This window comes from Cheilinus undulatus, linkage group 8 (genome assembly GCF_018320785.1).
Source record: "Cheilinus undulatus linkage group 8, ASM1832078v1, whole genome shotgun sequence".
Taxonomy (NCBI): domain Eukaryota; kingdom Metazoa; phylum Chordata; class Actinopteri; order Labriformes; family Labridae; genus Cheilinus; species Cheilinus undulatus.
This window is the reverse complement of record NC_054872.1, coordinates 21,344,146-21,370,790: the sequence shown is the minus strand read 5'-3', so window position 1 is coordinate 21,370,790 and position 26,645 is coordinate 21,344,146.

Genomic DNA, 26,645 nt, shown 5'->3' with positions numbered 1-26,645 from the left:
CACAAATGGGCCATTTCTTTATCGGCAAGCAGTTAATTATTTCGCCTTTTCACAGGAAGTCATTGTAACTCTTATATGAAACTTCTTGCATCAAATCTCTCATGATTAGGGTCTGCTCCTCTACATATTTAAATGTGTATCTAAATGTATATTACAAGTTTGGCTAATGTGCCACTGATTAAAAAAGCAGAAGCATCTCTGAAATATAATGCCTGTTTTTTTTCCCATTGTACATGATAAATAACAGTCTTTTAACATGCTTTCTGTGCTCTGCTGTGGCACACAGCACGGGTTGCTTACACCCAATTACTCCCACACTTCCGCAGTTGCGACACACCCTGACATGCGCCGGGGTGTGAGGGCCCTTCAGTGCTTCCTGCAGCCCTAGTTGATCTTCGATTGCATCATTTATCCAAAAGTAAACCAATAAATTTAGATCCAGATTAAGTGGGATTCTTCCTAAAACCCACTACCAACTCTTTTGTTGTACATACGAAGACCAAATTTAAGATAGCTGTCGATATTAAAACTAGTAGAAAGCATAAACTGATGATATTTTCCTCACTTTTATTGTTTTGCCTCTCTCTCCATGTCCTCCTCCTCCTATCTGCTCCCGTTTGTTTGTTTTATAACATGAAGCCGAACTCCCAGCAGGACACTTGAGGCGGGCAGAGCTGACACACAGTCTCACAGACAGACCTCATAGCTGCTGTTGGCACCACGCCATCCTGTCGGGGTCTGTCTATGTGTAAGGGGCGAGCTGTCTGCCCTCATCAGTGCCAACATGTCGCCTATATGTACGCTGCTCCAGGGGGATCTGTGTGTGAGTGTGTTAGAGCCGGCGTGTGTGTGCACCCTTCTGTTCAGCCCTTCACCAATAGGACACCCAGTGACCATGTGGGGACAACAACAAAGCTCATTACGCTGCTGACCCCAATCCCATTTGATATCTGTATTCACATCTATAAGCTCACATGAATATACATGCATGGAGACACTTTTACACACATGCAGGTGCAGACAAATGTGAAATTTTCATGCATTGCCTCTATACTGTGCAGAAATCTTCAGGGATGTTTGTGCACTTGCTGTAGAAACTTGACATTCAAAGAAAAAGTTAGATTTGCTCCTAAAGCTTTTGCATATGTTCCTTTGTTCATGCTGGGAAGAAAACATTAATAAACAAAATATCACATACCATAACAAGCCTAAAAGCACCTCATATGTTCACTCAATTGATCTGAGGTGTTTCAAACAGAATGATATATATTCCTGTTACAAGCCTAGAAGGGATGCATATGTTCATGAATAAACTATAACATACCGTGTTATTCAGAGGTAAACAAGTTTCAGTGCTGTAAATAAGTTACATTTATGACCACAGTGGAAAAAATTTCAGTAAGTATGTGTCCTTCACAGGAGTTATGAACAATTAATTTTGTTTTGGTGCACACAAATGCACTAGTGCGTCATTTTTGCGTATTAAAGGGCAGTTTTATCTGGTTCTTTTGACAAAAGCATGAACATTTTATATGATTACAGTGCATGATAGATGAAACAATAATGAACCAACCAACTGTTACGACTTCTACTTCTACTTTTACTGAAAGCCAGACCTTTAACTGGACTGGATGAACTCCCTTCAGAGACAGATTTGCATCGGGCGTCCCTGTGGTTAAGATGAAATAAAAGGTTCTGTCATGTTTCTCACTGGGGAAATCTGATCTTAAATATTTGAAAATGAAAGCAAATCTCTTACAAATCTGCTTTCAAATTGGAAACAGATTGGAGTTTATGAAAGGCGTTTTCAGCCTTTAAACCTATATGGATATATACATATTACTTGCTGTGCATTACTTACGTACAATCACAGCACCAATAAACCTGATTTCCCACTCTGCCCTTGGGCAGCAGCTGCACATGTTGTGCTTGACTAGTCAGATTAATTTAGGCTTTTCTTCCTGCAACTATAGAACTATAATAATAATGTTGGAAAATCCTCTTACAGTATTCACACATCACACCTTCCTATAGAAAAGTGAGGCTAGCTGTAATTGGTAGGCATCTAGTGAGCTGCGCAAGAGTCATCACTGCTTACAGTCACTTCAGGGTTAACTTTTGAGTTTAATCCTGGTCCTAGCATAAAAAGGAACTAGGATTGATACAAACCAATGTGATCTTGTCATTTAAAAAAAGCCACAAGCTGTCTAACTCCACAGCCCTGTAGTGGTAATTGCCCTTCTCTCTTATGATGACTGGCATTTGCACATAACACTGACACATCAGTCCTTGCTGGCATTTACAGATGAGGCAGAGGGGGCAGTGTCTTATGAACCCATGCCCCCCTGCAAAGACAAACACACACGTGCTTCAGCTTCATCCTGCAACGGTGCAAAATGAAAGGTTGATTGCAGCACATGTGCATACACAAATTGTCTTTGCAGATCCTGTGTGTGTACGTGTGAGTGCATAACAGACCAGGTCTTCTTGTCCCCCAGGCAGCCGTGTCGGGAAGCGTTGGAGTCGACAGTGAGCGCGCTCAGTAGGCCCCCTGGGCCACGGAACACTGATCTTTATGTCAGCTCAAAGAAGTGGAATCACCCTTTTCACTGTCACCCATTGTGTGTGTGTTCAAGGGTGCTCATGTGTGTGTGATGGCAATAGTGGTGAGAAGACAAGAGGAGTCGGCCTTACTTTGAACTCTGTCACTTTGTTGTAAGTCACTGCCTCGGTGCTGTCGGTGTTCTCTCTTTTTCAGCTCTCACTATCGCTGCAGTTTTACCTTCATCTCCTGTTTCTTAACACCAACTGCTTCCTCCTCTTTAAATAAATACCTGCTTTCTTTTTACTCAGGGATACTCTTTAGATAAAACAAAACTACAATAGACAGTTTTATTTTTCTCTAATTACAGGGATTGGCAGCAGGTGTTATTGCAGACATCCATACGTCCCTCCCTCAAGCTCTATGCATGTGGTCTCATAACAACCTGAAGCTCTGATCACCATTAAAAAGGTGTTTGATCTCAAAACTCACGGGAAGGATCCTAGCATCGCGGCTCCTTCCACTTCTCAGGCAGATTCCTGTGATCCTGATTCTGGGTGGGGTTGAAGTAAACATACTGTTTCCACTGCCGTCAATCAATAGACAGGAGTATCAAAAGAATATAGGAAAAAAATGCATCCTTTAACATCCATGTGATCTTCTTACCCACTGACTAATGGGGTGGTTTTCCTCTCTACAGCCCATTACCCTTTGGTCATTTAGTGGTAACTGTTTAGTTCTCCTTCAGTGACTACAATGACACTTCTCTTTCATTATTCAGCAAAGCGTGCTCTCATGCATTGAGGAGTGATCTTTGACTCCGTGGACCTGACCTTAAACCTGCCGATTTCATCATGTAAGAGGTGCCAATATTCAGCCTTTACTAAGACTGTCAATAATCAGCATTTGGCAATTAAAACAGGAAATTAAACCTTAATTGGGCTGGTGGACAGCTTCATCCGGATCAATGTTTTCTTTTGTAAGAGTGTGTCAGGTTTTGAAAGGTATTTAATTGGATTCAAAGTGTTCAAGTGATTGTCTCAAGCATAATACTGCAGTTCCTCACATGTCCACTTGATGTCCCATGTTCAGATTTTTACAACAGAAATACATGTTCATAGCCTAATTTTAAATAAGACCTATGCCTATATGCACACATTGTATAGGGGTTTAATTTTTTTTTTTAGAATAAATCCATTTTATTGATGCTAAGAGTTTTCCATAATTAGGAGTGTGACTGATCTGACTTTGCTGATGATACTGTAACCCTTGCAGACACTGTAGATGCCAGTGCGCGGGGCTCTTAAATTGCTGAGCAGGAAGGCTGAACCACTAGAACTGTGCCTTGGATGCTGCCATCTGATCTGTGTCTGTGAATGGTGAGACTGGTGGAAGATACAGTACAATACAATACAATAACTTCATTTATCCCCAAAGGAAAATTCATTTGTCTGGAAGTCTCATCTGTTCATGGTAGCATTATATAGTCTTACAGCTGATGGTATGAAAGATCTTCTAAATCTTTCTGTCCTGCAGTGAAGAGAGAGGAGCCGTCCACCACCGTTGTTTCTTTGGTCATTTAGGGAGATCTGAAGTGGATGATCCATGTTCCCCAGAATGGCCTCCACCTTCTTCATTGTGCATCTCTCCACCTCATCCTCCAATGAATTCAACTTGATTCCAACCACAGAGCCAGCTTTTTTCACCAGTTTGTTCAGACGCCTTGCATCCTTGTGTTTTACACTGCCTCCCTAGCAGACTGTAGCATAAAACAGAACACTTGCCACCACAGACTGATAAAACATCTGCAGCATCTTTCTGCAGATGTTTGTTGGTCGGAGTCTTCTCTGGCAAAAGAGGCGGCTCTGCCCCTTTTTGTAGATGAAGTCTATGTTTTTAGACCAGTGCAACTTATTATCCAAGTGTACCCCTAATTGTTTATACAATGTCACCACCTCGATGTCCACGCCACAAGTGTTCACTGGCTGAAGAGGGGGTTTGGATCTGCAGAAATCTATGATCATTTCCTTTGTCTTTGAGGTGTTGAGTAGGAGGCAGTTTTTGTGACTCCAGTCACTGAAGGCACAGGCAGATGTTCAGCATTTTCCATTGATCCTCTAACTGCAAGGCTGACATCAACCATAGACTCAGCCTCATGCACAGAGATGTGGATTCACTGAACAAGGTGGTGTGGTCATAGTCAAAGTCTTTCTGCACATGGCCCGCCCGGTCTTTCAATAGACTCCTATGTTACAACTTCCCTTCGGTGGATTTTCGGGTATTACTGGAAGAATCATGTCTCTAATGCTGATGTGCTCAAGAGAGGGGATGTGAAGGGTCAGAACCAGCTCACTGCATACTGGATGCACGAAATCTGGTAGACTGGACTAGGCCTCAGGGGCATCCTCTCCACTGCCCTGTTCTCAAAGTTGAACACTTTCTGACTAAGCACTCAGAACACGGCAACAAACTCAGTTCATTCTACACTGTTAAGAATCCAACTTGATTAATGTTGAGTGAACTGACTATAAACTATCATGTGCACTTTTGATAATTAGTTGATGTAAAACATTACATTGATTCTTTGATTAATGCAGATACATACATGAAGAGAACGTAGATTTAGGTTGAGCCAATATTTTCTGAGGGGAAATAGTCAGCTCAACTACTTTAGTTGAGAAATATATATTTCTGTGTGAAAAATGTTGCCAAATGAGATTTTTATTTATGAGCATGTTATACCAACTAAATTGCAACATGAAGCACTAAATTTGCCCCTAAACTGAAAAAATTTGCGTGAAACTTGTTCCTGAACTATTTGATGTTTGGCGAATGATTGCCTATTTGTACATATCTGAATGCAAAAATATTGAGTTTACTCTTAATTTTTTTTTCACTTCACACAAATAACTTGCTCCAGTCGCCCATCAAATCATGTTTATGAAAGTGCCCACAAGATGCGAGGGGGGAGGAGTTTCCCTCTCCCACATTCGGCATTTCCGTCACTTCCACCAACAAACATGACTGGGCTTGACATGGCTTTGTAAGTGTTGTGAAAAGCCATCAAGTCATCAATCACGCTACCCGAGGCGAACTTGGGTCTACTCGCATCTTTACATTGACTTTACATGTAATCAATTCGTGCAAAGGATTTTACTCGCATTTAGTGTGAACATAACATAGTGCATTTTGCATTTTGTTTTTACTCAAGGTTCTGAGTGCTGAAAATGCTTGAATACTTTGGTTTTGTATGGAAAACCTCAGCGCTGCCAGAACAAAAATGCCAGGTGTGGACAAAGACCCTCACTCCTTTTTAGCATCCATTAATCACGTCACTGAAACAATGTCCATAATGTCTATCATCTGTAGTTTGTCTTTTAGTAAAGAGAAAACTGTGAAGATGAGATGTTACCTTATGGTTGCAGTCATTGATCCAAGTCAGATCTTTAAGCCTAAATGTAAATATTATAATTTCTTTTGTGTTTGTTGTATTTGCTTTTATGTTGTCATTTGACCACTTCTTTCTTATGCTCAAACTTATAAGTTTCTGCAGCTGTGACTCTTTTGGATCACACAACTCAATAATGCTTAATCTCATACATGTTACATCTGATGTGCTGAAGATGTGCTAACAGGGCCATGTGCTGGTTTAGTGTAAGGAATGCTCTTGATGCTTCTTAGGTACTGAAACCTGCCATAAAATGTGTCAGTCTCCTACAGAAAACACTAGATGTTGTCCTTATAACAGTGGCTACAAAAGGTTTTCATTTAGCTGAAAAATAATGCTTATTATTCAGTAACACAGTGGTAAAGATTGACCGCACATATATAATCAGATTTAGCTCTGCAGCAATCCTTTTACAAAGCCTACATCATTGTTAGCCCTCTGTTTAAAAACATACTCTGTCCTTCCCAACACAACCAGAAATGTCAATTAACGGCACAGTCCTTCATTTGAATATTTCTGATTATTATGCAGCTCCTGCTCTTACATATTCAAAACGGGGTTCTCAATCCAATTAAATGGGCAATGTGCTGTAAAGGCGTGGGCAAACATGATTGAAGGCAGAGCTTAGGATGACAAACAAGAGCAATCTGAGGGAGATGGAAAACCGCTCGCTGCGAAGTTAATGGAAGACTGTGTGATGATCACTGATGGAGCAATGGGGGGAAATGTGTGTGTGACTGTGTGTGTGCATTGTAAGACAGAGAGATAAAAAGACTAAAAGGGATGCATGAGTTCAGAGGAATAGGACAGCATATGGACTTCTGGGTATAAGTTATGAAAATAAAAGTCATGTTTGTACAGATGCAGGGGTCCTTACACGCACCTTCGTGTGTGTCAGTTTGCTTCTGCTGTGTTTGCATGAGGCAATATCTAGTTAGGAATTTAGATAAGCACAGAGACGAGGGCGCTAAATAAAGTAATAACATTTATTTTGAATTAAAAATAATTAAAAATCAGAGACAAAAAAAGCAATCAAGCTGAGGCTATGTTTTCCAGTGAATGCTATTAGGAGAGAATATCTAATTGGCTTATTTTAAAAAGAGCGACAGCCAGAGGTGACCTTTACTTCTGCAGTCAATGCATATTATATGTAAGAAAAGGAAAGGTAAGAAAAGCATACCCATCCTGTAAAATTGTACTTCAAATAAGAGGATATGTACTAATCTTGTGTCTGTCATTGTGCGCACATGCCTTCATCTTTCCTCAGTTCAAAACCCAATCAGTGTCTTTAAAAGCCGCGCTCAGGAGCAGCCTGACGCTGTTCTGTCAGACTATCCTTCTGATGAATGCCTCGGCGTCCCACCGGCTTGCTAAATATGCGCAGTGAAATGAGCTGAAACACGGGCCTTAATTAAAAAGTGGAGACCCACGAAGATGTGATTAAAGCAACGCTCAGTGGATTATAGTGACTAAAGCATCTCTGAAGGCACACAGAAAGAGAAAGAGAGAGGGGGATGAGAGAAGAAGTGAGTGAGTGATTAAAGAGACTTTTTTTGTTTTTTTTTCCTTTCATAGTTTCTCTTTGTTTACACTGTAACTCCCCATACATCTCAAGTCCTTCTCTGACATTACCAGTTATGTCTTTAGGCCCCATGTAAAGCAACTTTCTACAACAGAAGTCAACATTGAACATCAATCTCACCTTAATGTGTGTTCATCAATACAAAGATCAATGTACAGGATGGACATTCAGTTCCATACATGCTGCTGGGTGCATTAAAAGCCTTTCTGCACTACTTAGAGCTGTATTGTAGCGTGATTGCAGCATGATTAACATTGTACTATGTCCTTTTCATAGGAGTCAGCACTCAGACAGTAATGACTCAGAGTCTTTTATGGAAGCTGCATTGTTAAACAGCCATAATGATGCTCTTATTAATAATGTAAGCTTTATTAAAGAAAGATTCTCTTTTCTTTTTCTCCTCTCTTTTTCTCGGTTTTCATCCTACATTTATGTGTTTTGATTATCTGCAGGGTGATTTTGTACATCAGAAGGGCTCTCAAAAGGCAAAAATGTGAAATCTCTTGTATGTGTTTATTACTTTAGCAAGCACTTGAACAAAATTGAAGGAGCATTTCTTTAGTTTGTGTAAAAACTTGACATGACTGAACAAGCACAAGTGCTACATGAAGCTATTGGGCATAATGAGGTATTATACCACAACAAAAACTGATGACATGCTGAAACTGAGCAGAGAAAATGAGGATTTCACCTTGTTGAGGTAAGTTAGAAAAAAAAAACATTACAATTTTGTATCTACAAATTTGTCAAACATTTTCTGGTCACTGGTGTATAACCTCTTTTGGAAACACTTAATAATAACTAGTGATTCTCAACTGATAGGTCATGACCCCAAAGTGCATTGCAGAAATGGGTACATTTCAGTGTTTTCTCAATATTTAAACTCATTTATCTTGGAATAACAAAGCTAAGTTTAATAATGAGGAAATTCCTCAAGCCAAAAATTGGCAAATTTGTAAATGTTGTCTCAGGAAATGGAGTAAAATGTGTTTGTTTTGTCCCTACTCTTTGTTCCAATTTACAATCTAGCGTGTTTGTCAAAAAATATTGCATAATTGTTTTAAGCCAGGGATGTCCAACCTTTTTCAACTGAGGCCCACCTATAAAAAACACACAGAATACAAAAAAAGCTCTGCCCCAGACCGCTATTGGTACTGGTATTTGCTGCTGTCATTAATAAACGTGTTATAAATCAAGATATGTGATTTTCTGTGCTGTGTTGATGACCCTCTGAAGAGCTGTCTTTATGTGAGCAGTGCAGCTGGAAAACCACACTGGGATGCAGTATGCCAGTACACTTTCAAAGCAGCAGGTCCTTGGCCAGGGCATTGCTCTTCAGGACCCTCAGGAACTGGAGTCGCTGCTGTGCCTTTTTGATCAGCGATGTGGTGTTGGTTTTCCAGGTCAGGTCATCATCCAGGTGCAGGCCCAGGAACTTGAAGTCCAAGACCCTCTCCACACAGAGGGAGGGCCCTACTCTTACTCTCTGTGGTCAGTCGCTAAGGAAGTCCTTAATCCAAAGGCAGGTGGAATGTGGGAGGCCGAGGTTGTTTAGTTCTGATACCAGTCTGCTAGGGATGACTGCGTTAAATGCCGGGCTAAAGTCAATGAAAAGAGGCCTGGCATAACTGTTTATTTGTTCTATGTGGTTCAGGGTGGTGTAGAGGGCTATGGCGATGGTGTCCTCTGTTGATCAATTTCCCTATATGCGAACTGGTAAGGGGCAAATGTGGGTGGAAGTCCTTGGATGATGTGGCTTCTGATCAGTTTCTCGAAACATTTCATTATGACTGGAGTGAGAGCAACTGGCCGGAAGTTGTTTAGGCTGCTGATGGGGGTCTTTTTTGGGACAGGGGTGATAGTTGAGGACTTAAGGCAGGGTGGGATGGTGGCCTGAGCTAAGGACAGGTTGAATATCTTTGTAAAGACCTCAGTGAGCTGGTCTGTGCAGTCTTTTAGCCCCCTGCCAGGGATGCTGTCAGGTCCTGCTGCTGGGGTTTACTTTCCTTAGTACACCATGAAGGAGTGGCTGGTGTTGGCAGTTGGATGAGATGAGGCTGCTTCTGATGTTGTCTGTTTGAAGCGGGCGAAGAAACAGTTCAGCTCCTCTGCCAGTGCAGTTGCCATCCACAACATTAGGTCTGGGTTTGTAGTTCGTGATGTTCTGGACCCCCTGCCACACCTGCCTCAAGTTGTTGCTCTGGAGGTGGTCTTCAATTTTGTTTTTGTAGTCCTGTTTGGCCTGTCGGATGCCCCTTTTCAGGTCTGCCCTGGCTACACTGTACAGTTCCATGTCACGGGACCGGAAGGCGATGTTACTGTTCCTCAGCAGGGTCCTGACCTCTCCTGTCATTCAGGGTTTTTGGTTGGAGTACACCCGGATGTGTTTGTCCATGGTGACAGTGTCTGTGAAGTGCTGGATGTACGAGAGTACAGATGTTGTGTACTCCTCCAGGTCTTCGGACTCAAAGATGCTCCAGTCTGTGATTTCAAAACAGTCCTGCAGCTGTGAGGAGGCACCATCAGGCCATGTCTTGACAGTTTTTAAGGTGGTGGGGGCGTCTCTTTTCCTGAGGGGGATGGAGGCTGGTAACATAAACAGGGTCTGTGGTCTGACTGGCCAAGGTGGGGTGATGGTATGGACCTGTATCCCTGTTTAATGTTGGAGCAGACTTTATCTAGTAGGTTTTTTCCACGTGTAGCACAGTTTACATACTGGTAGAACTTGGGAAACACTACTTTTAAGTTTACGTGATTGAAATCCCCCGCTATTACATGTACTGCCTCTGGATATTTTTTAGCTAGGTGCTAACAGCACTATGTAGGATGCTAAGAGCCGAGTTAGCCTTAGCATCAGGAGCTATACTGCCGTGATCAGAACAGCCAATGAGAACTCATGGTGTAGAAATAAAGGTCTGCATTTGACTGTCAGATATTCTAAGTCTGGAGAACAGTGACTGTCTACAGTCTTAGTGTTATTAGCCCATCTGTCGCTGATATAGATACAGAGACCCCCACCTCGTTGTTTCTGTGAGTCCTGTTGTCTTCCAGCTGAAGCCTCAGCTCATCCATTTTGTTCACAATGGACCTGGCGTTGGTGAGAAAGAGACTGGGGAATGAGGGTTTGTGTGGTGTTTTCCTTAGCCTCTCCCATGCGCCTGCTCTGCAGCCCCTTTTCTGCTTTCTATCCCGACAATGCCATTTCCTCTTCTTCGCCGGTATTACGAACCACGGAGAGCCTGGTGTCCTGGCTATGTCCGCTTGAATGTTGTGGGAGTGGAGAAACTCTGTAGTAACAGTCCCTACTCCCTGTAGTTCCAGTAAAATGAGGTCTTGTCAGCTGTAGGAGAAGTTTGCCCGACAGACTGTGGTTGAAACAAAAGAAAAAACTAACAAAAAAAGACCAAAAGAACACTGAATGGAGGAGCTCTGAGCCGCTGCACCTGTCCACGTCGCCGTCTTAGTCACCATCATAATCAGGCAGTGTTCCGTTGCAGTTACTGGCAATTGTTGTTAGCTTTTAAGCTAGCCAGGAGTTGTGGAAACTGAGGTCTTCTTTTCACCTTTTTGGGGTTTTTCTTGCTGGAAATTTCCCGTTCTTCTCTCAAAGGTGTCCTGGACCATCCATCTTCTTTGTTTTCACAGGTTTCAACATGTTTTCAACTTAATTGTGAAAACACTACAAGTCCAAGATAAGTCCTGTTTCCTTTCAGTTCTACAGTCTAATAAAAGCAAAAGGCTAAGAATATATAACTTGAACAATAGAATTTAATACTTTTTTTCTGATCAATAACTACTTCATTGCCTTTTCTTCTTCTCCTCTCTTCTCCTCCAGGGTGACCTAGAGTCTGTATGCAAATAGCTTCTGTTTGTTTGAACATCAGGTTTCTTAGTGTATGGATGTCAGTTCCCATATTAATCAAATCCTTTTCTGTATGGTATCTGCATGTTAAGTGGGATAGAGTTAGATAACACAGAGATAGATAGGCACTGCTTTCTGTAGATAATCTCTTTAGCATCAGTGTGATTAAAGGTTGCATCTCATATCCATAAGATCCAGTCGCTCTTTTATCAAATCTCAGCTGAATGAAAAATATGTGTAGGATGAAAAGTAGGAGGAGAGGGTGAGGGTAAAGAGTGAGAGGGGGAGAAAGGAAGGATGGATTTGATTCAGGTTTATTAATAACTTCTTTCTTTCTCATTTCTTTGTACAGGGAGGAGTAAATGAGGGGACAGAAACGAAGGATGGGGGAAGGGGTCAGAGGGAGAAAGGATGGAGGGGAAAAGTGAGAAAAGAAAAAAGGCTAAGGGTGTAAAGAAAGTGTGAAAGAAGGTGTAGAGGAGAAGAAAAGAAATGACAGATTTATGCTGAAAGCTGCTGGAACACGAAAAACACAAGTTAGAAAAACAGAAAGGGGAAAAGGAAGGTCAAAGTGTCAGGGAAGAAAGAAAAAAGGAGGGAAAATACGTAAGAAACCACCAAGAACACTCGGGTGGGATGAAAGAATAAATGAATTGACAGGTAGATGAATTAAAGTCAATCTGCTCCTCCCATAATTCTCTTTAAGTGTTGGCCACTTGTCACATGCTTCACAATGATGATACAGAACACCTCGATGACACACCCCCATAACACACATACATGTGCTGTCTCCTTGCATCGTCGTTACTTCCTCATCTTCACTTGTATTACTAACGCCATCCCTCAAATGTGCCTATTACCTGCATCCCCACCCCCATATCTCCGCCTGACACCGACTCATTAACAACCTCAGCAGGCCCTCCTCACCCTTTCTTCTTCCCCCTACACCTTGTCATACTATCATACCTCACCCTGTCTATCTCTCTTTAATATTTACACATTGAATTTGTTGCTCATCTGTGGATTTACACCATTCAAACAGACACTATGTAGTGGGTGGTGACCTGGACAATAAGACACAAGATGACACTGTGCAAACTTGGAGCATGTGTGTATACTGTTTGCATAAGAGATATATTAATGTTGGTTTAAACTGCAGGGCAGTCAGCTCATTTCTGATGTTTCAGTGAGCTTGAGTTTGAAACGTTGTCATTCAGAGATCAGAGAGGATAATCATGCAGGTGTGAGGGGTTAAAGATTTTTATCTTTCAGTCTTAAGACAAGTCTTAAGATCTGAGGGTTAAATGGCTGTTGACACAACACTAACAGAATGAGCTCTTATCAAATAGAATATAAGTAGAACAGAAACACAAATACTTAGAGTAGGATGAGAAGAATTAGCTAGAGTGTTAAATTTGTTGACTAAAACTGATTAAAAATGTTTTTTTTTTTACTAGTACTTGAGTAGGTTTATTGACTACCACTTTTACATACACATAAGTACATTTTAACCAAATGAACTGTACTTTATTTGAGTACAATAGCCCTGTACTTTTTCCACCTCTGCCTCTGTGTTCATTTATTTTAACCCTCTACCTTTACAAGCCCTCCAGGGCCAGCTGCCAAGAAGCATCCCAACAGCATGATGCTGCCACCCCAGTACTTCACAGTGGTGTCCACCAATCAGCAACTTGGCTGATGTCCAAAAAAGTAGATCATTTTGGTCTTGTAAGCAAAGGCCAAAGAACCATGGAGTCTCCAACCTACCTTTTGGTGAACTCTAGGCATGATTTAATCTGGGTTTCTTCAACAGTGTGTTACGACCAGCTCGTAGTGAATTAAAGGTATTCATTACAAAAGTAAAATTGTGCTTAACAAAGGTGAGGCAAAATGAAAGGACCGCCAGGTGCTGTTCAACTAAACAAGTGTTTTAAAACTAACCGACTACTTTGTGAAACAAAATGAACACAACTCCTAACTAACTACTGTAACTAACCAAATCTAACAACCAAAAAAACAGCACCCCTAAACCTAGTGTGTCTAAACAACATAACAAAACCTACATGTGAGTGTGTGCCTAAACTAAACTACCTGGCCCAGTGAATCAAAACAAGTGCCACATTTAACAGAATCACAACACAAATTTAAACATTAAACATAATTCTAACAAAAAAGGCACAGTGGCGAGCTCAGGCACAAATGGAGCTGCCCCTCAACTGCTGGCAGTCCAGGCTTTAAAAGGGGTTGGGCTGTTTGGTGTTGTCCACTCATTGGCTTATCAATTTGTCTGCAGTTGCTCCCTGATCAGCTTCACCTTGTCGCAGCAGCAGCACAGGTGACAGGAATCAGCTTGGAGGAGCACAGTCAGCAGCACCACACTCAAACACACACAAACACATGCACAGACACACCACAAATAAAATTAGTTACACGGGGGGGGGGGGGGGGGTGCGGCGGTGGCTGCAACAGGTGGCTTTCTCTTTGCCTTTCTCCCATAAAGCTTTGCCTGGTGAAGAATGATTGGCTGTGCCCTCATTTTGTGGATGACCTTAATACCTGCTATTTGAATTCAAAGAAGACAATATCTTGATTCTGTGGCTGAACCTAAACTAATTAACCAGTTCTTGTCTTTTTACGATACACAATTCAGTCATATAGTTTCTGCACATTTGATTCTATTCAATGAGTCTGTGTATGAGAACTGCACAGCCTCATCAGGAAGTAAGGAAACATCCAATACTGCAAGGATAAACTGCTCTGAGCAGGAGTTATCAGCAGAGTCAAAAGAGTTCATTAAAAAAGCAGTACTTTTCCTCTGCATGTGCTGCTTGTCTGTCTTTTCAGTCGCTGTAGCTCTCTTTAATAATGCATTCCTTAATGCTTTCATTAGACCTCTATGGTGCGCTGCTCGCCTTTCTTGTCGTCTGACTAGTGCTGTCAGTTGCACTTCTGTGAGAACATCCAGCGCTGAAAAGGTCAAGGTGCTACACTACTGAGGAAGTGAGAGTTTGCAGCTGTAATGCACAGACATAACTGTCACTGCCTGTCCGGGAAGCTGTCACTGCGACACACACAGAAGCATACACCCACACAAACTCCACTTGTTCTTTCTGTGTGTGTGACTGTGCTTCTGCAGGCCTGACTTTCTGATGGAGTGAGTGGTTCATTGCATGAGTTGGTAAACAACATGGCTTTGGACCATGGTAGATCTGACAGTTTATAGCAATAATAAGGAGCAGCATCTGATTTATGTTCCACCTGACAGGTAGGGTGAATGCAAGTTAGTGATCTCTTGCTGCTCTGATTTTCCTTTTGTCTGTCTAAAATGCTGCATCTTTTGCTTATTTAAGAGTTTTGTTGTAGTTTGGAATCCCTTTCAAAACTTTGTTAGTTGCTCAGTTACTCAGAAAATAAAGGATCTATCCTTAGAAAAATCAAATGGTAATAAACAAGCATTTTAATCTTCCTAAAGTGTTTATACTTGATTCAACCCTGTCCCATGACTCCACACACTGGAGGCAGAAACTGTTTTGTGAGCATGCTCAGTTGTATTAGTTGTACTGCACATGCAGTTGTTTTCTTCATGTTCACTTGCAATTCTCTCAGATTCTTGTTTTTGTTATTTAGTAGGTAGGCTGAGCCATGTCATCTACCTGGCCAGAATGATACCATCCTTCTCTCTTATGATTGGATGTTATGAGTGACATATCAACAGCTCTATGTCACTTCCTATTTTCTGCAACAAGCAAAGAAGTAAATCAATAAGCCAGCTACGAAGAAATGGCTGTGCATACACCATATATGAGAAATAGTTCACATTTCTATCTGCACTCAGGCTGAATTGTTGAAGACTGTGACATGGGCAGTCAGTTAGGTTTAAGGTATGCTGAGTGAAATTTACATTACAGTATGAACTCATACTGGTACTTTGCTTCAGAATTATGGCTGAAAATGGGCTGTATAGTGTTGGCATTTTTATTAATTCCACCTGGAAAGGTTATCTTTGGGCATTATAGATTCTCAGTATAGGGTGGTGGTTCTCAACATGGGGATCTAGATCCCCTTGGGGGTCACGAGACACTGAGAGGGGGTCGCCAGAAGCCTTTCTAAAAATAATTTCAAATTGTTTATTTTACCCATGTTTATAAAAATATGCAGAAAATTAGTTAAATGCAAATTAAAAACATGGTCATTTAATGAGATTTATGCTGGAATCAAAGTACTTAAAAAGCTGTTAAAAGTAAGTCTGCACACAGATTTGGCTATGCCCCTGACAAACCCGGGGAATGGCCCTCCCCAGCTGTGATTTATTGATGTATCAAAGCATGTGTGTTTTATCACTGGTGTGAGTGTTCTGAATAACAGTTACCTCATTTTGGAACTGAAAAGTGTGCCAAACTATTATTGTGTTCCAATGTTGAATGTATTTGTATGTGCCATTTTTTAACCACTTTTCCCACCCAGTTTTGCCACTTTTCATCAGTTTTGCATTATTTTTGCCCATCTTTGCCCATTTATGCCACTTTACACCAATTTTGCCACATTTTAACCTGCTCAAATCACTTTTCCCACCATTTTTTTTGACACTTTAACATAGCAGCATCTGATTTATGTTCCACCTGACAGGTAGGGTGAATGCATTTAGTGATCTCTTGCTGCTCTGATTTCTTCCACTTTTGTCTGTCTAAAATGCTGCATCTTTTGCTTATTTAAACAATTTTTGTTTGCCTATTTTTCTGCCTCAGTTAACCAATTTTGCCAGTTTAAACACCTATCCACAATAAAAATCCCAATTCACCAAATTTTTCACCAATTTTGCCACCTTTCACTTTTTGTTGCTTTATCTAATTTTTGCCTCTTTTTATGCATTCTGCAACTTTAAATATCCCATTTCACCTCCTTTTTCATCGGCTTTTGCCATTTTTAACCTATTTTAGCAATTTTTAAGCCCATTTTAATTCAGTTTTAAAGAAAAGGGATTTTCATTTTTAAGAAGGCTTTATACTATCGCACACAGTGATGAAAAAGGGTTAAAAATTGGCACGAATAAACCCAACAAGAACCCAATAGTAGCTTGACACAATTCTCAGTTAGATTCCAAGATTAAGTAATTGTCAGCCAAGATGCTAACACCACACTACTGATCCAACACAAGTGCATTGATATAATTAATTCAACACAACTGGGGAGAGCCCACAGTGCTTTTCAGGGGCCCAGCCAATTCTTTGGGCAGGCCTGGCTGGGCATACAAGGTAACACTTAACTGTAATCACATCATATTTGTCCGCCATGCAGTTGTGTAATGTGCTACTGCTGACAACTTAGAAAACCCTTCACATTCACTGTTAAATAAAAGTCTCGTTTCTTGCTTTATATGTAGCTAGTTTACTCTGAAGTCATATTTCACAGTCTCTATTGTGGAGTTTTGCAAGTGGATACTCTGGTTGTTGATAAATGAATCTGTTAATGTGTGGTGAGCTGAGTTGGTTATCTTGTGCTTACCACACACAATAAAAAATAATATTAAAATTAATTGTTATTGGCCGTCATGGGCGGGGTGTCTCACATTTTCAAAATGAGTTAAATCTTTAGTGTGTGCCAGGCTTACAGTTATTCTCTTATTGTAATTGCAGAGCAAATAAAGCAGGATCAGAATTGTCTGCAGTAAAGCTTCACATCTTATGGACATACTTCTCTGCCATTCAGGCCAAGAAAGCATCTGCATTTCACATATTCAGTCCCACAGTCCCATTTTAATAAACCGTTCTCTGCATATAAAGCCCCTCTATAAAGTTTAAACCAGCGCACAAGTCTATCTGGATTTTTACTCAGGATAAAGGCCGGCTATGTTATCTCTTTCTTCTCACTTACAGCACACACACTCACACCCAGCGCACGCAATCTCCTGCTCAACTACTGTCCCCTTGCTGATTAGCTCTGAAGTCAGCCTGGAGGTGGAAGAATAATGACCATAAAAATGTCATCATGTGCTCTCTGCAGAGAAACAGAGAGGGAAAAAGCAGACTCCTCCATTTGGTAAAAAGCTCTATCAGTGCTCAGGCCAAGAATGAGAACGACAGAGACAATTAAAGGGAGAATATTGGTCGGAGACGCTCAGGGAGGTAACATGTTTTTAAAAAAGGAAGAAAAATAAGGATGTGTGCGCTCCAGATTGAAACAACAGTGATGAAATGGTGAGACTAAAAAATGCAGAGGCAGGAAGTTAGCAGGGGTGTCAGAGGAGGGCACTGTAAGAACAGCACAGCGAGGTGAAACCACCTGATGATGTGTCTCGCTCCTACGCACCCACAAACTCTTACACACATATGCACATCTGTGACATGCTGTCATTTAAGAGTCTTTTTTTTTTTTTTTTTTTAAATCAGAGCCTGTTTCTTCTCTTGCTGAGACTGTGACCTTGTTAAAACAAGGAGGAGCAGAGAGTATCACATCTATTAAGTGTGGTGCTGAAAAAGTATGATATTTTTAGTATTTAGCTGCCTGACCATTCCACCAACAGGCACTGTAAAGACATTGTTTTCAAATACATGAACTTTAATATGGAGTTGGATCCCCTTTTGCAGCTATAACAGCCTTCACTCCTCTTAGAAGGCTTTCCACAAGATTTTGGAGTGTTTCTGTGGGAATTCATGCCCATTCATTCTGTGGAGCATTTATGAGGTCAGGCAGTGATGTTGGACGAGAAGCCTGGCTCACAATCTCTGTTACTGTTAATCCCAAAGGTGCTTGATGGGGTTGAGGTCAGGGTCTGAGCAGGCCAGTCAAGTTCTTTCACAATGAGCTTATTAAAATCTGTCTTTATAGCCCTTGCTTTGTGTACTGAGGTACAGCCATGCTGAAATAGAAAAGGGTTTTTGGAAACACAGCATTGACCAAAATATCTTGGAATGCTGAAAAATTAAGATTAACCTTCACTGGAGATAAGGGTCGTAGCCCTAACCCTGAAAAACCACCCCATACCACTGTCCCTCCTCCACCAAACTTCACAGTTAGCACCATGCAGTCAGGCAGGTAACATTCTCTTGGCACCTGCCATACCCAGACTCGCCCAACTGACTTGGTGAAGTGAGGCTTGCCTGCAGTTGCTAAGCCATGGAAACCCATTCCACAAAGCTCCTGCTGCACAGTTTTTGGGCTTATGTTAATGCTAGTGGAAGTTCCAAACTCTTCAGCCATGGAGTCAGCAGTGTTGCTGACTTTTACCCATCATGAGCCTTAGCAATCGTTGCCCTGCTCTGTGATTTTACGGGGCCTTCCACTTTGTGGATGAGTTGCTGTTGTTCCTAAATGCTTCCACTTTCTAATAATATCGCTTACAGTAGACTGTGGAATCCAGCAGGGATGAAATTTCACAAACCGTCTTGTGGCTAAGGTGGTATCCATCACAGTACCACATTCGAAGAGACTGAGCTCTTCAGAATGACCCATTTTGAATCACATTTGTTTGTAAATGTAGACAGCATGGCTAGGTGCTTGATTTTATTCATCTATGATGAATCTGATTGAAACACCTCAATGCAATAATCCATATAATGTAATAAACACTAAAAAGCTGTTGATGCCTATATTTTAAGGATCTTTCTACTCCTGACTCTTTAGATACTGCTTGAACTGTAAGTGTCTAAATATGACAATCTAGGCGGACCTTGCAATCATTTTTCTATTTCATAGCGAGGCTTAGATTTAAAAAATAAAAACATACTGTTGAAAAATTTTAACGATATAAAATTGAAAGAGGAAAATCATGAATCCGGAATATTCTCTAGATCACTTCCAAAACGCATTCACATGGGACTAGTATTACTTTGAGTAATTTGTGACTATTTTATAGGACATCCTTTTTATTTCGATGAGTATCAACTCAAATCAACTTGAATCTTTAATTTGTAAATAAAAAATTCCAGGGCGCATTACCATCCATGTTTGCTGAAACCGTAGATATAAAGACAAGGCTGCCCGGAGAGGGAGATAAATGGTAGAGCTTTCAGGGCCCCAAACAAACTGGGGACCAATGGAGGTCAGCAAAACCATTGTTCTTTGTTAAGCTATGACAACCATATTTTATTTTCTACCTGAATAAAACCAAAGCAACAAATATCTTATTTAAGTATTTGTTTATTCCATAGTATACAGCCTCCAAAATGTATACATCTCTCATTAAACAGATTTAAAATTGGTTAAAAGTGGCAAAATTGGCAACAAAAGTGGGAAAAATGGTTTAACAGAAGCAAAAAATAGGCAGAAAGTGGCAAAGGGGGTTAGAGTGGCAAAACGTGCAAAAAATGTGGTGAGCTAGGATTGAAAAGTACCAAAAGAGGGTCAAAAGAGGCAAAAAAGGGCAGATTAAAGGGGTGATAGTTGCAAAAATGGGTTAATAGAGGCAACTATGGGTGCATAGTGGCATAAATGGATTCAAATTGGCTAACGTGCAAAAAAATTAGTGAAAAGGGGTAAGAGGTGACAAAAATCAAAGTGGCAAAAATGTTTAAAAAAGGCTGGTAAAATAGGATTAAACAAGACTAGTTTAAAACCTAGTATATGGCTGACCACATCTATCTGGGATGTCTGTTGAAACACCTGACTAATTTGTGTGTTCTTAGTTACTTTTTGTTTTGGTGTAATTTTGCTGTCCCTAATGTCTGGGGTTGAGAATGGAAGGATCCTAATTCATTGCTCTGTTCAGAGATCCAGATCATATGGTTCAGTTCAGCAAGAAGAGCCGGCTCTTTTGGCTCCCAAATGGCTCTTTGCCTTTGAAATTAGAAAAAATAAGCATTTTGACCCATGATTGATTTAACTGCATGTTATTTTTGTTTCCAATAACTGTTGGACTAAATCCTTTTATTCTGAGAATAGCAAAATTTCTACAGCATAGTTAATATAAAGCTATATTTTTTAGACCATCACGCACCAAGTTATACGACTTTTAATATGTTGTATGCGTTATTTTTATTTTTTCATTAAAACACAAAACAGTGTGAGTATTCTTCTGTGAGTTCCATTTAAACAATAAAATAATAATAATAATAATAACCCTTGTTAGTCAAAATATTTCCCAAAAAAATCAAATTCTAAATAGAGCATGGGGACAATAAATAAACCATAAAGCTGAAAGAATAACTACATTTTACATAATGTTATACAACCAGGTGCCATTCGTAATAATATGGAGGTTATTGTTACTAGTTACTTAAACATACGACTACATTTTCTCCCCTCTCTCTCTCTCTTTCTCTCTGTGAAATGATGAATGACACACAGAACCCTGAGTGACGTCACCCCCCCTCCGATTTTCTTTTATCGCAGCTGATTGGCTACACAGAAACATGTGACCACAACACAGAGACATCTCGTCAACAACAGTGCTAATGGCAGATACAGTGAGGAGGAAATATCCTCCTATTATTCTGTGCTGGGAGGGGACACATCATTACAGGAGACGCACTAAAACATCTTCTCTGCTAAGAAAAGATTTCGGTGTGGCTCTGTGCTCTGGTTTCAACAAGGAACGTGGTCAAGGCGTTCCTAGAGTGACATCCGAGCTCCCCGCTAATGCGCTAGCAGGCCTTGGATATACTGGACAAGCCGACCAAAATGAAAAGAAAAACCATACCAAAGCAGACCGGGAGTATAGCAAAACATGTTTTCTATCATGGAAGGCTGTCAGTGTTGCTCTCTGCATGTGTTTTAATTCAGAGACGTTGTTCAGGTCAAACACAGCTGCTGCTGCAGGCAGCTATGTCCCAAGCTTAGCACTCCACTAACAGACCTTGTACACAACCACACACAACAACTAACCCTTTCCCCGAAAGTATTACATACTCGCAGTTAGGGCTGCAACAAACGATGATTATTTTCTCGATTCATCAATGAATTGGATGCTTTTTGAGCATGGATGTTCCAAAGTTAAATACCGTGAGAGTTTAAATGTCTATATTCTTAAAAGTAAAAGAAAACTGCATTTGTTTGAGTTCTGTGAAATTAAATAACATGGACATGCCACAGAATAAACACAGAAAATAATAAATGATTTTAAAAAATAATAATATTTTTTATGTTTTTCTCTTGCCTCCCTCCTTAAAAACATACATAAACATTTTAAGATCATACTAATGACAACAGCCTGGGAATATGATTTGAATGAAAGACTCTTATAGTGGGATTCTGCTTTTATTACGTCCTCTTGCAATTATTTTATCCCAGAGGAGCCTCAGGTCAGCCTCAGCCTCTAAAAGTTATTGATATTATGATAACTTAGAAACATTTGTCACTTACATATTTAACAAGCTAACTTGGTTTGTGAATGACACACAAACTATCTCTCCTCTCTGTCACACATACACAGACAAACACACACACCCAACTTGTCCTCTCGCTCTGTAACTGCAGTTTATGCTTTTCCTCCTCTCTCCTGTTTTAGTGGACATTTAGAACACAAAGTGAGGCAAATATAATGGATTACATGAACGCCTGACATTCCATCACTACTGTTTTTATTCAATCTCGTATCGTAACAGAACAAAACTAAAGCTCCACCAGAGTTTTGACGACAATGAGCTATTTTTAGATCACTAACGTCTCATCTTCGTAATGAGATATGGTTGATGGTGAATGTATCTACTCAATTTTTCTGCTAATCATCAGATTATAATCAGAGAAGTACTGAACTAAGCGAAAGGAAAGTTTATCAGCTGTCTGTGTGTTACGTAAATAGGTTTGTGCCATGCCAAGTGACACCATAATTGCGTGACACAACAAATCAATACATAAATTCCTTGCCAACACTTTTAAGTATTGATTTTTATCCATTTTATCGATTTGTCGTTGCAGCCCTATGCGCAGTGAAGCAGGTCGGTAGAAGAGTGACAACATAATTTTCTGTTCAGGGAAGCTTTCCATTTAGTGATCTGTGCTTGCTTTATAAAGGAATGCTGTGCATTTCTGGTGCTGCTATAGCTAATTTTGAGCTAACCGCTCCATTAGCAGCCATTGTATACAAGCATTAGCATAACAAGTTACCCAATCACCCTTAACTATCACATACTTATGCTGAAGCAGGTCAGCAGAAGAGTGAGAACATCTATCCCAACATGAAAAGCTTAGAGGGTTGTTTTTATTCTTTATGTCATACAGAAAAGTGGTGCAGTTATAGCAAAAAGGGCGCAATGCTAAAGCTATATCTGAGATATTTCCAGCAATGGAGGCAGCTATTAGAGGGCTTTCAGTCCAACCCTACCCCGCCCATAGCGCCACTCTGTGTGTATGGCTCTAGTTACAACAGCAGAAGCAGCCATTACCAACGGCATTCAGTCCAAGCAAACCCAACTCTGTATGGTAGGGCTCTGAAAGTAGGGTCACTCACTCAGTCAGTCATTCAGTCAGTCAGACATGGACAGAGCCATATGTAGGGCTGACCTCAGCAGCCAAAAATAAGTTAAAAGTGACAAAAATAGGCAGAAAATGCAAAAATGGGTTGTGCGGCAAAATGCGCCAAAAAAATTGGGTCGGCAAGGACTGAAAAGTGCCAAAAGTTGGTCAAAAGAGGCAAAAAAATAAGCAGGAAGTGGCACAAATATTTAAAGTAGCAACAACCAGCAGAAAAATTGATTGACAAGTTGCAAAAATTAATTTAAAGTGGCAATAAAGAACATTTAAAATAGCAAATTGCAGTTAAAAACAGCAAAAAAGGGCATACAAATGGGGGAAAGAGTTTAATAGTTGCAAAAATGGGTAAACAAAGGCAGAGAGTGGCAAAAATGGGTTAAAATTGTCAAAACATGGGCAGGAAGTGGCAAAACTGGGTCTAAATTGGCAAAAATGTTTGCAAAATGGATGAAAAGTGGCACCAAGACTAGCAGCAGCACTACTGATCCAACACACATACATTGATACTATCAATAAATCACAACTGGGGAGGGCCTGTTCTCTGGGATTGTCAGGGGCCCAGCCAAATCTGGATTAGCCAATATCTGACTTGGTCACTATCTGACTTTTGAACATATTGTTCTGGTCTTATTTTCTATGACTTTGACTGGGACCTCTGAAGCTATTAGACCAACTGTAAATGATGAAGGAGGGTGAAAGTGGGGAATGACCAGGAGGGAAACTGAGATTGGAAGGGAGAAGAGGAGGAGAGCTTTTCATGTGTTCAAACTTCTCCTCTCTCCTTCATACATCTCACTCTCCATCTCTCTTATTTCACTCCAGCTGTCCCTCCCCACCCTCCTTCATCCTCGCTTCCTGCCCGGCTGGCTGGCGATACTATAAATAAATTGAGCTAGATGTATGATCAGAAATGAATTTATCTGCCTGACGCGCTCTCTGCGACAATTTCCAGGGCAATATGTAACTGTTTGAAGTCTGAGGCGGTGCGAGGTGGTGGCTAACACAATCTTATCAAACCAGAGAGGGCTGGCTGCAGAATCTAAGCGGGCTGCCCCAGCCTGTTGGATATTATTCACTCTGAAGGCTTCAAGTGCTTTATCAGCGTGCCAGAAATACTGAGTAACTGAGTAAAGCCTGTTTCTGTATCTGTCCTTGCCTCTGCATGCAGACGATCTCACACTCAAACACATAAATACACATGTTTGCATGTGTTGCCCTCTTTAAACACACAAAAATGCACACAGAGTCCCACAGTGCCACACATATAGATATTTTATGTTCTCCCTTGCATATTAAGCCTCCTCCTACAGGCAGGCATAGACAGAATTGGACTGCACTTATAATCACAGACACACTGCCTGTCAACCTCCTACAGCCAGTCACACAAACGCAGACACGCACACACAGTCATTGGATTGGTCCCAGCGCCTGCCATCTGCGTGTGTTTGTATGTTGGCCTATTGTACCAGGGAATGTGTTATATTAATGTGTGAAAGTGAATGAATGGGTGTTGAAATGAGTCTTTTGATATTTGGAAAGTACAGAAGGTCAGGCTGTTACATGCTGTCAGGGCCAACGTTGTTTCTTTGAAGAAAGTTTACACTGAAGTTTGTACTCAAAGTGCAAATTGGACTTGAATCACTGAGAGCCGTAATAGCCAACATGATTTTTTTTTCAAACTCTATTTTGATTTGAATTGTAAGACTGGACTGATTCAAAGGAAAGCCAGAAAAAAGCCTTACCTCTACAATACGGTCATTCCTGTTGGCTTGATGTTGTTGTCACCTCTATGAAAGCACTTGGACTGAAAGCTTTGGCACAGGGAAGCTGACATATTCATGTGTGGATCTGTTGTGAATTCAAAGGCTTTCAGCTGCAACACAGAAAATTAAATAGTTTCAGTGGTAGACTTTGTAGAACAAGTATCAGATAATGCTTAGATCCTAAAATAGGCCTTATGCTTTAAGTAAATGCAAAACATAAACAAATAATGACCAGATTGTGAACTTCCCTGCTTCCCTCTGTTCGTACAGTACATTTCTTTGTGTGAAGACAAGAGCAAAAACTCTTCTGCGACACCTTTCCTTGGTGGAAAATATGTTTTTGCTTGTCTCTTGACAGGTTTGGGAAGAGTTTTATTCACCAACTGGCTCCACTGATGATGAACAACCATAACTGCTTCTTGTCGAGCTAGTATTAAGAAGTTTGTTCCCCCCAGAGTTGCTCACATGTCCTACATTATATGCTCTGACTGGCCCATAATGAAAATGACAGCTACATGATTGTTGATTTTTTTTCTTCTTAGACCTTTATCCAGTCATCCCTCCCAGATCGGTTTGAGAGGTTCTGCCCTTTCCTAGCACCAACTAAGACACACTGTATCTGGCATGTCAGGTTTCATTAAGCGTGAAGTCTTATCAATACAAAGCAAACACAAAGATGTGCAGGTTTTAAAGGAATTTACATTTTAATCCACTTTCATTTGAAAGGAACTAAAACCTTGAGATTATATATGTAACAATTTAGCACCACTTTGCAGTGACCTATCACATTGAAAATGGCCTCTTATTATGCTGCTTGATCAATTCTGTATACTTTCATACAGTTCTGCTGAGTCTTTCACTTTAATGCTACTTTAAGTTTAATCTAATACTTTTAACCCCTGGATAAACATAATGACTCCACATCAGAATTTGCATTACAAGCTTAAAGTGAGGTGTAAATTATTTCAGTACCTCTGAAAGCAGCAATATTTGAACTGTGTGTCATTCTTTGTGAGCTGGTTTTAAATGTAGATTAATAAATAATTGAACTCTTTGTGACTATTATACAGTGTTATTATTCAGCTACAGTAAGGTAACTCCTATTCCTCCTCTTGAGTTTTTTTTTTGCCTTGTCTAACTCCATTTGTCCTTTTTTTAAATTATTTTTTGCAGTGTCTCCATCTCTCTGCCAGTGCTATTTCTAACCACCAGCCAGTACACTCACCATCATTTGCACTATTGCGCAGAATAAACTTTAACTTTACCACATTGTCTCTTACTCTGCTCCTGAGTTCTTGTCATATGTTTATCACAAATGTTTCTATAATATTAAAACACTGTCTAATATGTATAGGCAAAAACACCTGTTTTGTTGTTATGCCATTTGTAGGTTGAAAGGAATTATCTATGAAGATGAAATGTAGCTCTATATAAAGAGGAAGATCAGTCTATTTAGAGTATGATATAGCTCTACATAACCATTACCCAATTCTGTATGGAACAGAAAATATTCCATAATGAGTAGAAACATTTCTATAAAGAATGAAAAACAGTTCTGAAAGGACTAAATGAAACACTGTGCTGAGATAAAGAAGGTCTATAATGAATAAACTATGGTCTGAATTACTCTGCAATGAGTACAATTGCTGTAGAGTTGTTTTTATTTTGTTCATTGTGGAGTACAAAATCATTATTTAGAGTTAAATAAAAAGACTTTAAAGTGTAAAAACAACTCTGAAAACAGTCCTCTGCAAACAGAGGGAATTTTACTCCAAATAAATTGGGACAAAATGTTATATTTTTTCAGTGTAAAAATATACTCAATTTGAGTAAACTTACTCAGGTAAATTTACTGTGAGTGATTCCAATTAGGTGGTTCAGGCAGAAAACTGAGGGTGCACTGGGGGACAAGAAGAAATTTCTGAATAGAGAAACAATTAAAAAGGCTACGTTTCAAGCATGTTTGGTCACATGCAGTGCCTATAAAACGTGTTCACTCCTTAGATGTTTCACCCTTTTAATGATTTTATAAATCAATCATA